The following is a 13,515-nucleotide window of genomic DNA, read 5'->3' on the forward strand; positions in this document are numbered from 1 at the left end:
AGTAAATCAAAGGAGGAGAGAGAAGGTGGCAGCTCCATGGGCATCCATGGCTGCTTCAGGTCGTGCAAGGAGAGTGGTGAAAATAAAAAATAAAATATTTCACCCCCCCTTTTAAAGAAATCTCAAAAAGTGCCCCGAACAGGCCTCACCGGGTCCGGAAAAGTGAAATTTGAGCAAACGCGCTCAAATGGTAAAACTTCATGAACAAAAAAGATTTAAAATGGGAAAATATGAATAACGGAAGAAACTACGTCGAAAACCGAGTCCTGAGCAAAAAGTTTGCCTCGAACAAGTTCGGCGGCAACTAGGTCCAAAAACTTTGAAACTGGAGAAATATGACCAGAAGGAAATTTCAAGAGTCAACGATTCAACGAAATGTGAAAATGAATCCCGTACGAGGATTCAGGCTCCAGACGAGACATTTTGTAATAACTTTCGTTAATTGCACAATGGCCCTACAAAAAGGGTTAACTGCGAAACTGCCCTATAATGAAAATATCTTCTAAAAGATATTTTCTTAGATACCCCTAAAATAAAATATTTTCAAAAGATATTTATGAAAAACACCCCAAGAAATGAAAAAGATTCTGAAGAATTGTGCATCCATACCCCTATGGGCACCAGGAGCAAACAAAGTATTTTCTTGCAAAAGTAAAGATACATATTTCGAGGAAACCACTCAAGATGAAGGCACGTGAAGTCAAAAACTAACTCTGAGCACGAAAAGTGAGGTTGTGCCAAAAACTGACAAACGGAGAAAAGACAGAATAGGGAAAAAGACGAAATAGGGAAAAGGACGAAAGATGCATAGTGTTGAAAAACGAAAAATGTGAAAATAACTCGGTCCTTAAAGGAAGTTGTCAATCCACAGAAAAGAGTCTCAGGAACCAATTCCAAGCATTCGAGATGACACTAAGTGACAAGAAACAGAGCTTAGAAAGGAAAATTAAACGGAAAAAATTTATCCGTAAAATTTCAGGAAAAAGGAAAGGAAGGCAAATGACCGGGTTGTTACATATAAATGCATTAAATAAATCAAGGAATTAATAAAGATGAAAATTAAAAAAATTTTGAAGCACAGGAAACTCGGCCTGGGCCCGCATTGGACCTCCCGGACCTGAAAATCCCAAAATAACTAAATAGTCAAAAATACATTTATAAGAGTTCTAAAGTCGAAGAAATGTCCCAAACAAACTCCAGGATACACATAACACAAAAAACCGAGGTGCGAAAATAATAATTATAAAAATAAAGAAAAGAGGTCAAAAAATCCGAAACATTACAGGACTTTTCACGTCGAACGGTATCTCAATTAATTTGGACAGTATACAATTTACTGTTGGGGAGCCAAATCGGTCGACGTATTATTCCACGCGTCGACCGATTTACCAGAACCAGTCGACGTGTATGTCCCATATCGACCGATTCCTGAAGGCTGGGTCAATTTGTTTTAAAAAAAAAAGATTTTGTTGTTTTTTTTTACTCTTTCACGACCCCATTGAGTCTTGTGGACCTTGATACATTAGTGTAATGATGCCTCGCCAAAGGAAATGATTGTATTGTCCACGGGTTTAGGTAACGACCTTGCTAGCTATTTGAACTCTCGGATTTGGGTCGTTATAATCAACGTGTATTAAAGGCCCGAAGCGAGCAATCAAAATGTCAAGGAAGGATGCCCATGTAATTGTTGTATGCTTGGATTCCATCTAGTCCATCCAATGAGTTGCATCTCCCTCCAAATGGAAGGATGAAACCTCCACACGCTGATCTTCTGGAACATTGTGATTGTAAAAGTATCGTTCAGCTTGCAAAATCCAATCCAGGGGTTGTTTTCCGTCGAATGTCGAAAAATTCAACTTTAGAGGTCAAATTGTCATGGCACGGTTGGTGTCTTGAGGACGGGTTGCAAAATGAGAGGAAGATTCACCCACGATCGAGGGTTCCAACATGACTTTCTGGAACTCTACTTGCTCCTTGGTTAATTATTGGAGGGAATTCTAGTGCCTTGCTTGGATTGCATTTTAAAGAATAGTTCTAAAGAACAATTCTCAAAAACAGTTTTCAGAAAACAATTTTCAATTTTTTCAGATTTCAAACCTACTTGGTTAAAAGAATTTACAAAACAATTTTTAGAAAACAAAAACTCATAAAACTACTTGGTTGTATGGAGTTTTTAAAAATAGTTTTCTGAACTAAGAAAATATATAAAAATATTATTGTACTTCACTCTTTTATATTTTTAATTTATGATATTAACTATTAATGTATATCTATATATATATATATATATATATATTTTAAATAAGTGATGGAGGTGAATTCATTTTAGCTAGTATTCTTAACTTAATAAATGTTGCACAAATACAATTTATCAAGTTTAATTAAAATTTGACTAAACTAAAATACAATAAAAGAGTTACATGAATTACTTTAAGTGTCATATGCACTTTTAGTTGTACAAACATTAATTTTAGTGATACAAAACGAAAACCTAATATTAAGAATTAGACAAATAACTAATCAAAGGAAAGCATTGGAGAATTATAAAAGTAACTTCATCTAGCATTGCCTCTGAATGATCTAGCATTGCCTCAGTCCAAGCTCTTCAAACCAACTAGAAAGGAAAAGAAGTTACAGACAAAGTAATGGTACAAAGCTAATATTGTAACACAAACCAAGTAGTAAGGAAACAAAAGCTACTAAAATGAAAGAAAAAGCTCATTCCATATTATTGATTTTAATAAAGATGTTACAATGATTTTACAAGAAAAATTAAAGAGAAAATATCCGACGACTGTTGGTGACATTTTGATTTATCTGCCAAAGAAAATCCTCTCTTTAGAACATCAGCAGGCATATGCTTGATTTATAGCTTTCAAACCTGGATATTCAAGAAGTGAAAAGACCTGCATGTAAACCAAACAAGAATTCTAGAGTAAAACTTTAATTTGATTTAGCAGTAGAAAATTATATGGAAAACACAAGACAAAAGAGAAAGGGAGTTTGTAAAGAAGGTTGTCTGCTATGAAACAACGAACCCATCCCATGTGAGGAGGAGGTTCTAGATTGCACCATCAAGTTTGTCGCAAACTAGAAAAATAGCACTTGAAAAGAAAAAAAACACTAGTAAGAGGAAGGAGGAGAAGAGGAAAAAAGAAAACCCAATCAATCGCACTAAGCATTATAAAAGATCAAAAAAGATAAACTTAAACCTTAAAGGGGAATGTACTTGTTAATATCTAGATTCCTAAAATAAAACTTTAAATTAACAACAAAAAGGGCAATTTACCCAATATTTTTTCCAATTTTAGGTGTTTGTACAAACTTAAAAGCGACAAGCATTATGTGCTATAAGTGACCGACTTCAATCCCAAAACCATGTTCTTCTGCTTGAGAAAATGTATAGCACATTAAAACCATGAAGTGTTTCACAAAGTTGTTTTCTCACCTTATTTTAAATCCAACCCTTGGTTTTTCTTATCATTTTAGATTCCAGTACTTCAATAATATAAGTTAGGTCAGTGTATAAAACTAGGGGAAAATGTACATTGTAGAGGCCTTTAGATCCTGCCACATCTTAGGAAAATACTTTAAAACATTTTTCCTATCTAACTAGGAACTTACATGATCACTGATGAGCAGATGATCAAAGTGGCAAGCAATTTGCCACCACTTTTCACCAACTTCTGTACCAATCATTCTATTCAGGTCCAACTTTAAGTGGTTCTTTAAGACTTTAGATTCACAATATTGCTTCTTTTACTTGCTCATACTTTGATACTTCTATCTTACCAGAGTATTAATCAGAAGCAAATTTTGATTGTATTTATAGAACAGAACATCTAGATAACAGAATAGATAATACATAAAGAATTAAAGAACAGAATAGAATATTGAAACCCTAATTACATCAAAATCCATAATACTCAAACCTAGAAATTCCATTCCCTTCCTCCTGCACCAAAATAGAAAAATAAAAATAAAATAGACCCTTCAAAGAGAAAAACAAAAAAGCGTATAAAATTTTTCTAATAAAATTTTTACTCAAAACAAAGAAAAAATTAAAAGAAAATTTGGGAAAACCATAAAAAAAAAAAGAACATCCAAAGACATATATCAAATACATCTATACATATAATTATGTACAGACATATATCAAGTAAATTTATAGATATGATTATATACAAATTCATATAAAATACATTTATATAAAAACGTTCCTCTCTAAACCCTAAACCAGAACCACAATCAAATCCATCCAACCAACCAAATCCACAACCAACAATGAATCCACATAGGCTGGTGACAATACAGAATAAGGCCACATTTTTTAAGTAAAACCTGTTCTCCGTGTTTTCAAATAAGGCCACATTTTTTTACCAAATAGAAAACAAAAAGTTATGATCACAATTTTTTTGATATATGTATATATGTATATCTACATATATAAAATTACATCCGGAAGAAAAGCCCTAATAATGAAGAAATCGGGCAAAATGAATCTTAAAGAGTTTATTCTATTTTGAAGAAAAGCCCTAAAATTGAAGAAATCGGGCAAAGTAAATCTTAGAGAGTTTCTTCTATTTTGAAGAAAAGCCCTAAAAATCCTGGAGAGAGCAAGATGAGGGGAAGGATCGATGATTACCTGAAGAGTTCAACTCGATTCTCAATTGGACTAGAGTGGTGAGAGAAATTGTACTGAGAGATCAGAGAAGTCATAGAGATAGAGAGAGCAGAGGTTTTGTGAAATCTTGCTGGATTTCCCATAGGCTGGTGACGATACAGAATTTGATCAGCCAACAAAATTCGCCATAGCTTCTTGAGGAGATCTGCATAACGAGCTTCAAGAGAGAGAGACAGAGACAAAGGATGATAGCGTAAGAGGAGATTGATACAGCGTGAGGATGTACGGTAGAAGGAAGATGAGATAGAAAGAGCGTTGGATGTTGTAAACGAAAGAAATCAACATCACTTAAGTGACTGAAGCTGTTCTCCGTGTTTTCTCCCAAATGAAAACGATTCTCAGAAAACCCTCAAAACATTTTTTAGCCATTCTCTAAAAACGTGACCTCTCAGGGTCCGTTTGGATGGCGATAACGTTATATGTTATGGTTTGGTACGATATGAAAACAACTGTTTTGGTATTGGTATGTTTTTAGTAGAAATCGGATCCATGTTTGGTAACGATTGTTTTGTTTTTAATAATTGTATATCAGAAACATGATAACGCGTTTGGTATTGTCATGCGTTTTAAGAAATTCAAAAACAAAACACGTTTGAGAATAGTGTTTTGTTATTAAAAATTCTGAATCAATAACAGAATACCTGTTTGGTAAAGACTGTTTTGTTTTGTTTTGAAAAATTATATATATGAATACAATTATAAGTTTATATGTAAAATAGTCCATTTTTCTTTATGATTTGAAAAAAAAAAAAAAAATCTGCATTAGAGTTGGGAAATTTTTTTTTTGTTAAATTTACAAGTATAATGGCAACCAAACTACTTTGTAATAATGAATAAATCTGCATAAACATGATTAATGGCAACCAAATTACAAATCTAACTTTGTAATAATCTTTTAATGAGAGTAGATCTTTGCACTCCATTTATCTTTTTCTTTTGGCTTGCATTCCATTTAACTTTGTTTTGTTTCATATATATATATATATATATATATATATATATATATATATATATATATTCATGAAGAATGTGAGAGAGAGAGAGATCCTTGTAGTTAAAACTAACAAGAAACAAAGCCAAAACGTTAATCGTCTTGAATTGGTCAGAGTTGAAATTTGGTGAACATTGAAGCTTGTAAATAGTTTTACTTCACTTAGATTAGTTTGAAATTTTGCAGTGGAGGTCCTTCAAATTGGTAATATTTTTTTTTGTTTAGTCATAAGACCATTTCCCCTTTTGTTGAGTATTTATTTTGATAACGGACTTGTGAATATTTCATACAATATCCAACCATAAGCAGAATTGATAAATATGAATAAAGATTAAAAGTAAGCAATCAAGGAAGATCCCTCTTACAAGACTGAACGACATTCACATATATACTTCCACGTATAGTTTTGCTTTATACATCACAATCTTAAGAACTTGAGTGTTGCATCATTCACATATATACTTCCACATATAAGAAGCTAGACATTCCTTTAAAATATTTGAAAGTACACACACACTTCATTACACTTACAAAAAATATACACATAATTGGAGATCACTAATATTCATTCCATAAAATGTACACCCACTTTTTTATACTTGCATAGGCCTCCATTTGATTAACTTAGAGATCACTAGCTTTCTGGAGTTGCAGCAACTAGAGAATGCTTCCTATCAATCCCGCTGGTGCCACTGCCTACAACTTACTGCCATGTCCTTCAATGTAGTAGCAAAAAATGAATTTGAATGTAAAACAAGACATTACCTATAGTAGCAAAATATAAAGCAGAGTTAAATTAAATTTTTATTATTTTTTAAAAAAAAAATCCGGCATGACTTCCCCTTAAAAATGGACATTTCCAAAATTTCAAAACACAATAAACCCAAGGGACACCGCCCACAAAATTAATTCAATAAGGGACACCGCCCACAAAATTCATTTAACAAGGGACACCGCCCACAAAATTATTTCAATAAGGGACACCGCCCACAAAATTCATTTAATAAGGGACACCGCCCATAAAATTATTTCAATAAGGGACACCGCCCACAAAATTCAACTAACAAGGGACACCGTCCACAAATTTAATTCAAGCAAGATATATCTAACCTTCTTTCAGGCTAAGCTGCAAATTTGGAGTGTAAATGACCTCATGCAAAACAAAACACATGAAGAACATTAGAGAAAAACAAAATAACACACGGTAGGAATGAAATAATTAGAAGTAGTAAATAAGATATATCTAACCTTTTTTCAGGCTAAACTGCAAATTTGGAGTGTAAATGACCTCATGCAAAACAAACCACATGAACAACATTAGATAAAAACAAAATAACACACGGTAGGAATGAAATAATCAGAAGTAGTAAACAAATATATCTAACCTTTTTTCAGGCTTAGTTGTAAATTTAAAGTGTAAATGACATCATGCAAAACCAAACACATGAATAACATTAGAGAAAAACAAAATAACACACGGTAGGAATGAAATAATTAGAAGTAGTAAATAAGATATATCTAACCTTTTTTCAGGCTTAGTTGTAAATTTAAAGTGTAAATGACCTCATGCAAAACAAAAGACATGAACAACATTAGAGAAAAACAAAATAACACCCGGTAGGAATGAAATAATTAGAAGTAGTAAATAAGATATATCTAACCTTTTTTCAGGCTTAGTTGTAAATTTGAAGTGTAAATGACCTCATGCAAAACAAAAGACATGAACAACATTAGAGAAAAACAAAATAACACCCGGTAGGAATGAAATAATTAGAAGTAGTAAATAAGATATATCTAACCTTTTTTCAGGCTTAGTTGTAAATTTAAAGTGTAAATGACCTCATGCAAAACAAAAGACATGAACAACATTAGAGAAAAACAAAATAACACCCGGTAGGAATGAAATAATCAGAAGTAGTAAACAAATATATCTAACCTTTTTTCAGGCTTAGTTGTAAATTTAAAGTGTAAATGACATCATGCAAAACCAAACACATGAATAACATTAGAGAAAAACAAAATAACACACGGTAGGAATGAAATAATTAGAAGTAGTAAATAAGATATATCTAACCTTTTTTTTTCTCTAATGTCGCAAATAGAGTGTAAATAACCTCAGTAGCAAATTTTACAAATACCCTAAAGCTCACTCCCAAAATGACAGAGAAGATAACACAACAACAACTAATACGTAGTTCAAAATATACCATTTAAGTATATATTACATACCAAATGAAACACAGGAAATTAACTAAATACATATTACATGTCATATATTACAAAAGATGGAAGTTTATCTAACTTCATCTTTCAATAACAACGATAATGAGCAACAAGAGGACAATCACAATAAATATGATTGTGATAGCAAGACATCCACAACCTAGGAAGAGCATGTACTTCTGTCTACATTGTTCATTTTGAATCATTGCAATGACTCTGTCCAAGTCAGATTGAACCTGTTCTTCAACTTGTGCACCTTGGTGCAACTCATCCACCCACATAAATGCATTCATATGTGACTACAAGAAATATAAATTATACAATTAGGAAACAGTAACAGAAATAGCACCTAAAAGTAATTGACCATACCTCCCGAGCCGGACACCTATAGAATTGTCGACCATCATTTTTTGGAGTTCGAGCCCTATACAGATGCATAGGACCTCTACCACATGCACATTGTGGTCGCTCACCTTCAAGCCTATACATAAGTGCGCCTACAAGTACTAAAGCATTTAATATTTGATATCCTAATATAATTAGTTATTACAGTTATCCATAAATAAGGAGCATCTGAGTTTAATTTACGTAATATAATTAGTTATTACAGGCATCCATATTTTAATTCTACACACTATTAGACAGTTTTATAATTAGTGATTACAGTGCTCCCAAATTAGGTTGGCAATACCATCACGATAAATATCCATCTGTCGTATCTGTGTATTAGTAGCACTGACCACCTGAACATCGTCATCCACATCAAGTTCATTTTGTGAAGATTGAGGGGTTTCAGAATCAAAAATTTCATCAGATTCACCTTGGGATCTTACGAAATTATGCAATGTACAACAGGCAATGACAATAAGAACTTGAGTGTCAAAGTGATAAGGGGGCATTTGCTTCAATATAGCGAATCTCATCTTTACCAACCCAAAACATCGCTCTATGATATTCCTCAATGACGAGTGCCTAAAATTGTACACCTCTTCTCTACCATGTGGTCCTCTAGTATGTCTACGATATTCCTGCATATGGTAACGTTGACCTCGGTAAGGGGCCAAAAACCCCGGTTGATTGGCGTACCCAGAGTCGACTAAATAAAACTTACCTGTCATATTAAGTATGTTAAGTATTAAAGTTAACGTATTTGTAATGTAAAATGCACAAATATGAAAACTTAATATTTTTACCTTCGGGTGGTGATGGAAAATTGAAATCCTCATTCTGAATGCACTCATTTAAAATCTTTGAATCATTAGCAGACCCTTCCCACCCTGCTAGAATGTATGTGAATTTCATATCAAATGAACACACGGCCATGACATTTTGAGTCGTATCACCCTTTCGACCACGAAAGGGTATTTGTTGGTCAACTGGCACTACAGCATGGATATGAGTACCATCTATGGCTCCTACACAATTCTTAAAGTATGGGTAAAACTTTGGATTGTTCTTTATCTCTTTAGGAATTTCATTCAAATCCGGGGGAACAATAATCTTAGTCCCTAACTCACAAATTAACTTTAATACAGTATGAAAGTGATATGAAATTGTGGATGTAGAGTGTTGGAATCTTTCAGCAACGACACGATTCCTTTCATTGTGAGACACGGTAAGTAGGAAAATTGCAACTTGTTCTTCCACCGTTAGAAATGTTGAATCTTTCAATCCTAACAATTTCAACTCACGACACAATGCCCTAAAGGTGTTGGGGTACATCCGAAAATTTTCATAACACCTATCTTCATGTCCATTTAAGACCTCGAATATGTAATCTTCCCCTTGTAACATGGAATCCCTACAACGTTGTTTATCAAAATGTTTATAATAGTACTCATATACGGCTGCGATCAATACAAGAATTTCCTCCTCATCATCATCATCATAAATGGTTAATATTGTCCTTATATCCATAGCTACTATCCTATTTAAGAATAAACAGAAGCAGTTATTGTAACAAAAATGAAGCAAAATGGAAAAGACATACCAAATTATACAATTATCCAGCAACAATGTAAAAGCAATAGATGTAGAACATAAATAGTTTTCCAGCATTAATTTAAAAGCAGTAGATAGAGGAATTAAATATAGTCTTCCAACAATAATGTAAAAGCAGTAGATAAGAAAAATTCATTACAGTCATCCAACAGTAATGTAAAAGCAGTTATAAAACAGTCATCCAAAAGCACATAAAAGTAAGATACCGAAGAAATCATAGAGGCTGATTCATCACCCACCCAACCTTCCTTTCATCAGGAATGCGAAGAAATATATCCCTCCACACCTTGTCCTCACCAAACATCCTTATGATCTTAGCATAATGGGTATCATCAATCCCCACTAATGTGTTGACGATCTTGACGCACTCTTCAAGCTGGGGATCCATTTCTTTTTCTTTTTTACTGGGAGATGTCACTTCAGGCATTTCGGTAAATCGAGATGGTTGACAACTAGAAGATGATTCTGCTATGGCTTTTGCAATTTTTTCAGCTTTTGCGTTCCCAATATTAGTCAAACATTCCATCACTAAAGACATTGTTTCTGAAAAAGTTTCTTTCTTCTGTTTCTTAGCTATAGGTTTGGGAGTAGGACTGAGGTCAATAGGTCCTTCTACATTAGGTCGTTCTACATCAGTCATGCCCACATTGCCCTCAATGTTATGAATTTGAGCTTCATGTGTTGCCACTTGAGGCATTGTTAGCACTTGGTGAGGTCTGGGTGGCTTTGTAGAAGGATGAACATGCTTGCCAGTAGCATGTGTATTCCCAAAAATCCTTACCATCTGCTCATAATTCTTACACCCCTGTTTTTTTATTTTTTTTCCATGCTTGAGAACCTACACGTTATCAACTTACAATTATTGTTCATCAAACCATTTTAATACTAAATCACTAATTACTTACTGTATGTATGGTAAATAGACACGTATTGAAATACTAACCTTGCACAATCGAACCCATCTTTCAGCTTCCAAGTTAATCATTCCAGTTTCACTGTTGTACCCTACACCAGTCTCAGATAATATTTGTTTGCAATCTTTGTACAATGCTCTTATATTATTGAATTTTTGTCTACATTGGTCCTTCGTGTACTTCTTTCCAGTTTCTAATAACATTGCGTCCACAATATGTGTCCACCCATTTGGATTAAAAGTCGTGCCTGTACGATTTCCTTTTCCAACCTCTTCCTCCATCAAGAGCATGAATTTCTCTTGATGGGCATTACACCAAACAGCGGCATCGGCCTGTTCAACAACTACAACATCCTCACCATTGTCACCATCAAGAGAATGAATGTCTCTTGATGGGTATTGCTCAACATTGTCATTGTTCATGTCCATCTGATTATTATTAAGTAATTGAACATTTTAGTATATTGAATTGTGTTTTGACTCATAATTCAACACGTCAATGATAAGTAAAAAATGTACTGTCTATAAAACACTTCATCTCACGAAGAGCAAGGTGAAGGAAAGTGGTATATAGCAGTACAACACACAAGGTACTGTCTTTATCTCTTTACGAAATTTCAGGGAAATATTATTGCAAGTACATTTCACAGAAGTAATACCTCTGGATGGCAACAATCATATTTTTGTTTCAGATGTGTGCATAATATACTGAGAGAATATTCTAATCATTTAGTGCATGGTGAGTGTTCCAGTAAATAAATGTATAATAGTATTCTTTAGGCCATTCTTTAGAAACTTAATTGCAACCCTATGAATTTTTGTATAATATCAACAAATATGCGAATGTGAATTGACAAGATTTGACAAATTATCAGTGCATTTTTTTCAAAGAGATGTAAATGTTTATTCTTTTTCTTATATTACCAATGAATATTCAAATATTCAACAAGCGATTCGTTCTCTATTTAGTTATGTGAACAAAAGTTCGTGTTCCTCTTCTGTTGATTTAATTTCTTTTTTGGATTCTTTGGGGCCTTAGACCCCGGTTTATTTTATGTCTACGGGACGAGTTCCCCTATTGAACGCCTTTTTAAATATTATTACTTATAAAAAATATAAAATAATAAGGCTATTCTTTTTAATAAATTAAATTCAGTTTTAATGCATTTCTTGTGGAAGGGTAGTTCTTTAATGAATGCTGGTTCAAAAGTAGCTTCGGAGGATGTTTGTTACCCTAAAAAGGAAGGTGGTTTGAGTCTTTGGAGTTGAATGCTTGGAACAGGGCCGCTATGGCTAAGAACTTATGGGAAGTTATTCAACTGATGCCTCAATCTCTATGGACTGAATGGGTTAAAGTTCATCTCCTTAGAAATAGAGACTTTTGGTCTATTAAAATTCCTCAAAGTAGTTCTTGGAGCTGGAGGAAAATCTTACAAATTAGAACTAACTTTAGAATGTTTATTATGCATCAAGTGGGTAAAAGGACACACACTTGGTTATGGAATGACTATTGGCTCCCTATGAGCCCTATTGTGATGAGAATAGGTAATAGAGTCATCTTTGACTCAGGTTTACAATGAACAAACAACTGTGGCTGATATTATAGTTAATAACCACTGGCAGTGGCCTCAAACCAACACCCTTGAGCTTATTGAGCTAAGGAATGCCATACCTTCAGATTTCCAGCCTTTCTAAATAATGATCAAGTTATTTTGTTACCTAGTAAGGGGTAGTTTACCATTAAAACTGCTTGGGAAAATATTAGACCTAAGAAAAATGTTGTTGCTTGGAATGAGACTGTTTGGTTTAAAGGAGCTATTCACAAGCATTCTTTTATCTGTTCGAAAATATATATTGGCTGTAGATTTCATCATCCTAAGTTTGAGAATTTAAAAGTTGATGAATGTTTAAATTTTATCCTTTTGTCGAATCTTTTGTCCTCCCATTTGTCCTTAAATAATATAATACAACAAATTGATCATTCAAACAATTTAATAATTTACAAATATCAATTTTAATTTTGCTTTTTAATGTACGATCAAGCCTGATATGATATAAGAGCCTGTTAGGTTGATTTATACATAATACAGATCCTTTGCAAAATTGTAATTTGGACCAAGAACAGATCTTGAAAATATCGCTAAAATCGATAGTTATAATTAACTCAGTCAACATTCTAATTGCTTCCACATTGCAACACACACAATCGATGGATGACATATAAACCCTTATATCAGAACAATGGTTGATAGAAGAAACAACCCAGAAACAGGGCTAAAATCAAACCCTCTCATGAAACTTGTGATCTGGACACAAATGCCCTAAATTACAACACTCACAACATGATTCGAATAAAGATCAGAACTTGGAAACGCAATAAAGATTCTGATTGTCACAATATTAGAGAGAGAAAGTGAACACGAGGACCTCCCAAATGTAAATCTCAAAAGCGAAGATATATGTGATCTATAGATACAAACAGAGACACAAAATGACGTACCTGGTGGAGGAGCTCTGCCAGATCGGTGGTGGAGAAACTTGAGATCTGGACACAAATGCCCTAAATTACAACACTCACAACATGATTCGAATAAAGATCAGAACTTGGAAACGCAATATAGACTCTGATTGTCACAATATTAGAGAGAGAAAGTGAACACGAGGACCTCCCAAATGTAAATCTCGAAAGCGAAGATATATGTG

At 33.6% G+C, this 13,515-nt stretch overlaps 1 long non-coding RNA gene across 1 annotated transcript; it reads right to left on the reverse strand.

Annotated features, from left to right (window-relative positions):
* Positions 1 to 2,700: 2,700 nt before the first annotated feature.
* On the reverse strand, positions 2,701 to 5,070 carry LOC132306137 (uncharacterized). The gene is made up of 2 exons (XR_009481831.1): positions 4,646 to 5,070; positions 2,701 to 2,906 (listed from the first exon to the last, which is right to left on the reverse strand). It is a non-coding gene; the product is annotated as an uncharacterized LOC132306137 (long non-coding RNA).
* Positions 5,071 to 13,515: the final 8,445 nt, after the last annotated feature.

The sequence above is a fragment of the Cornus florida genome, unplaced genomic scaffold, assembly GCF_030987335.1.
Source record: "Cornus florida cultivar Cherokee Brave unplaced genomic scaffold, ASM3098733v1 CherokeeBrave_3.0.0_Hap2_Chr05, whole genome shotgun sequence".
NCBI classification, from domain to species: domain Eukaryota; kingdom Viridiplantae; phylum Streptophyta; class Magnoliopsida; order Cornales; family Cornaceae; genus Cornus; species Cornus florida.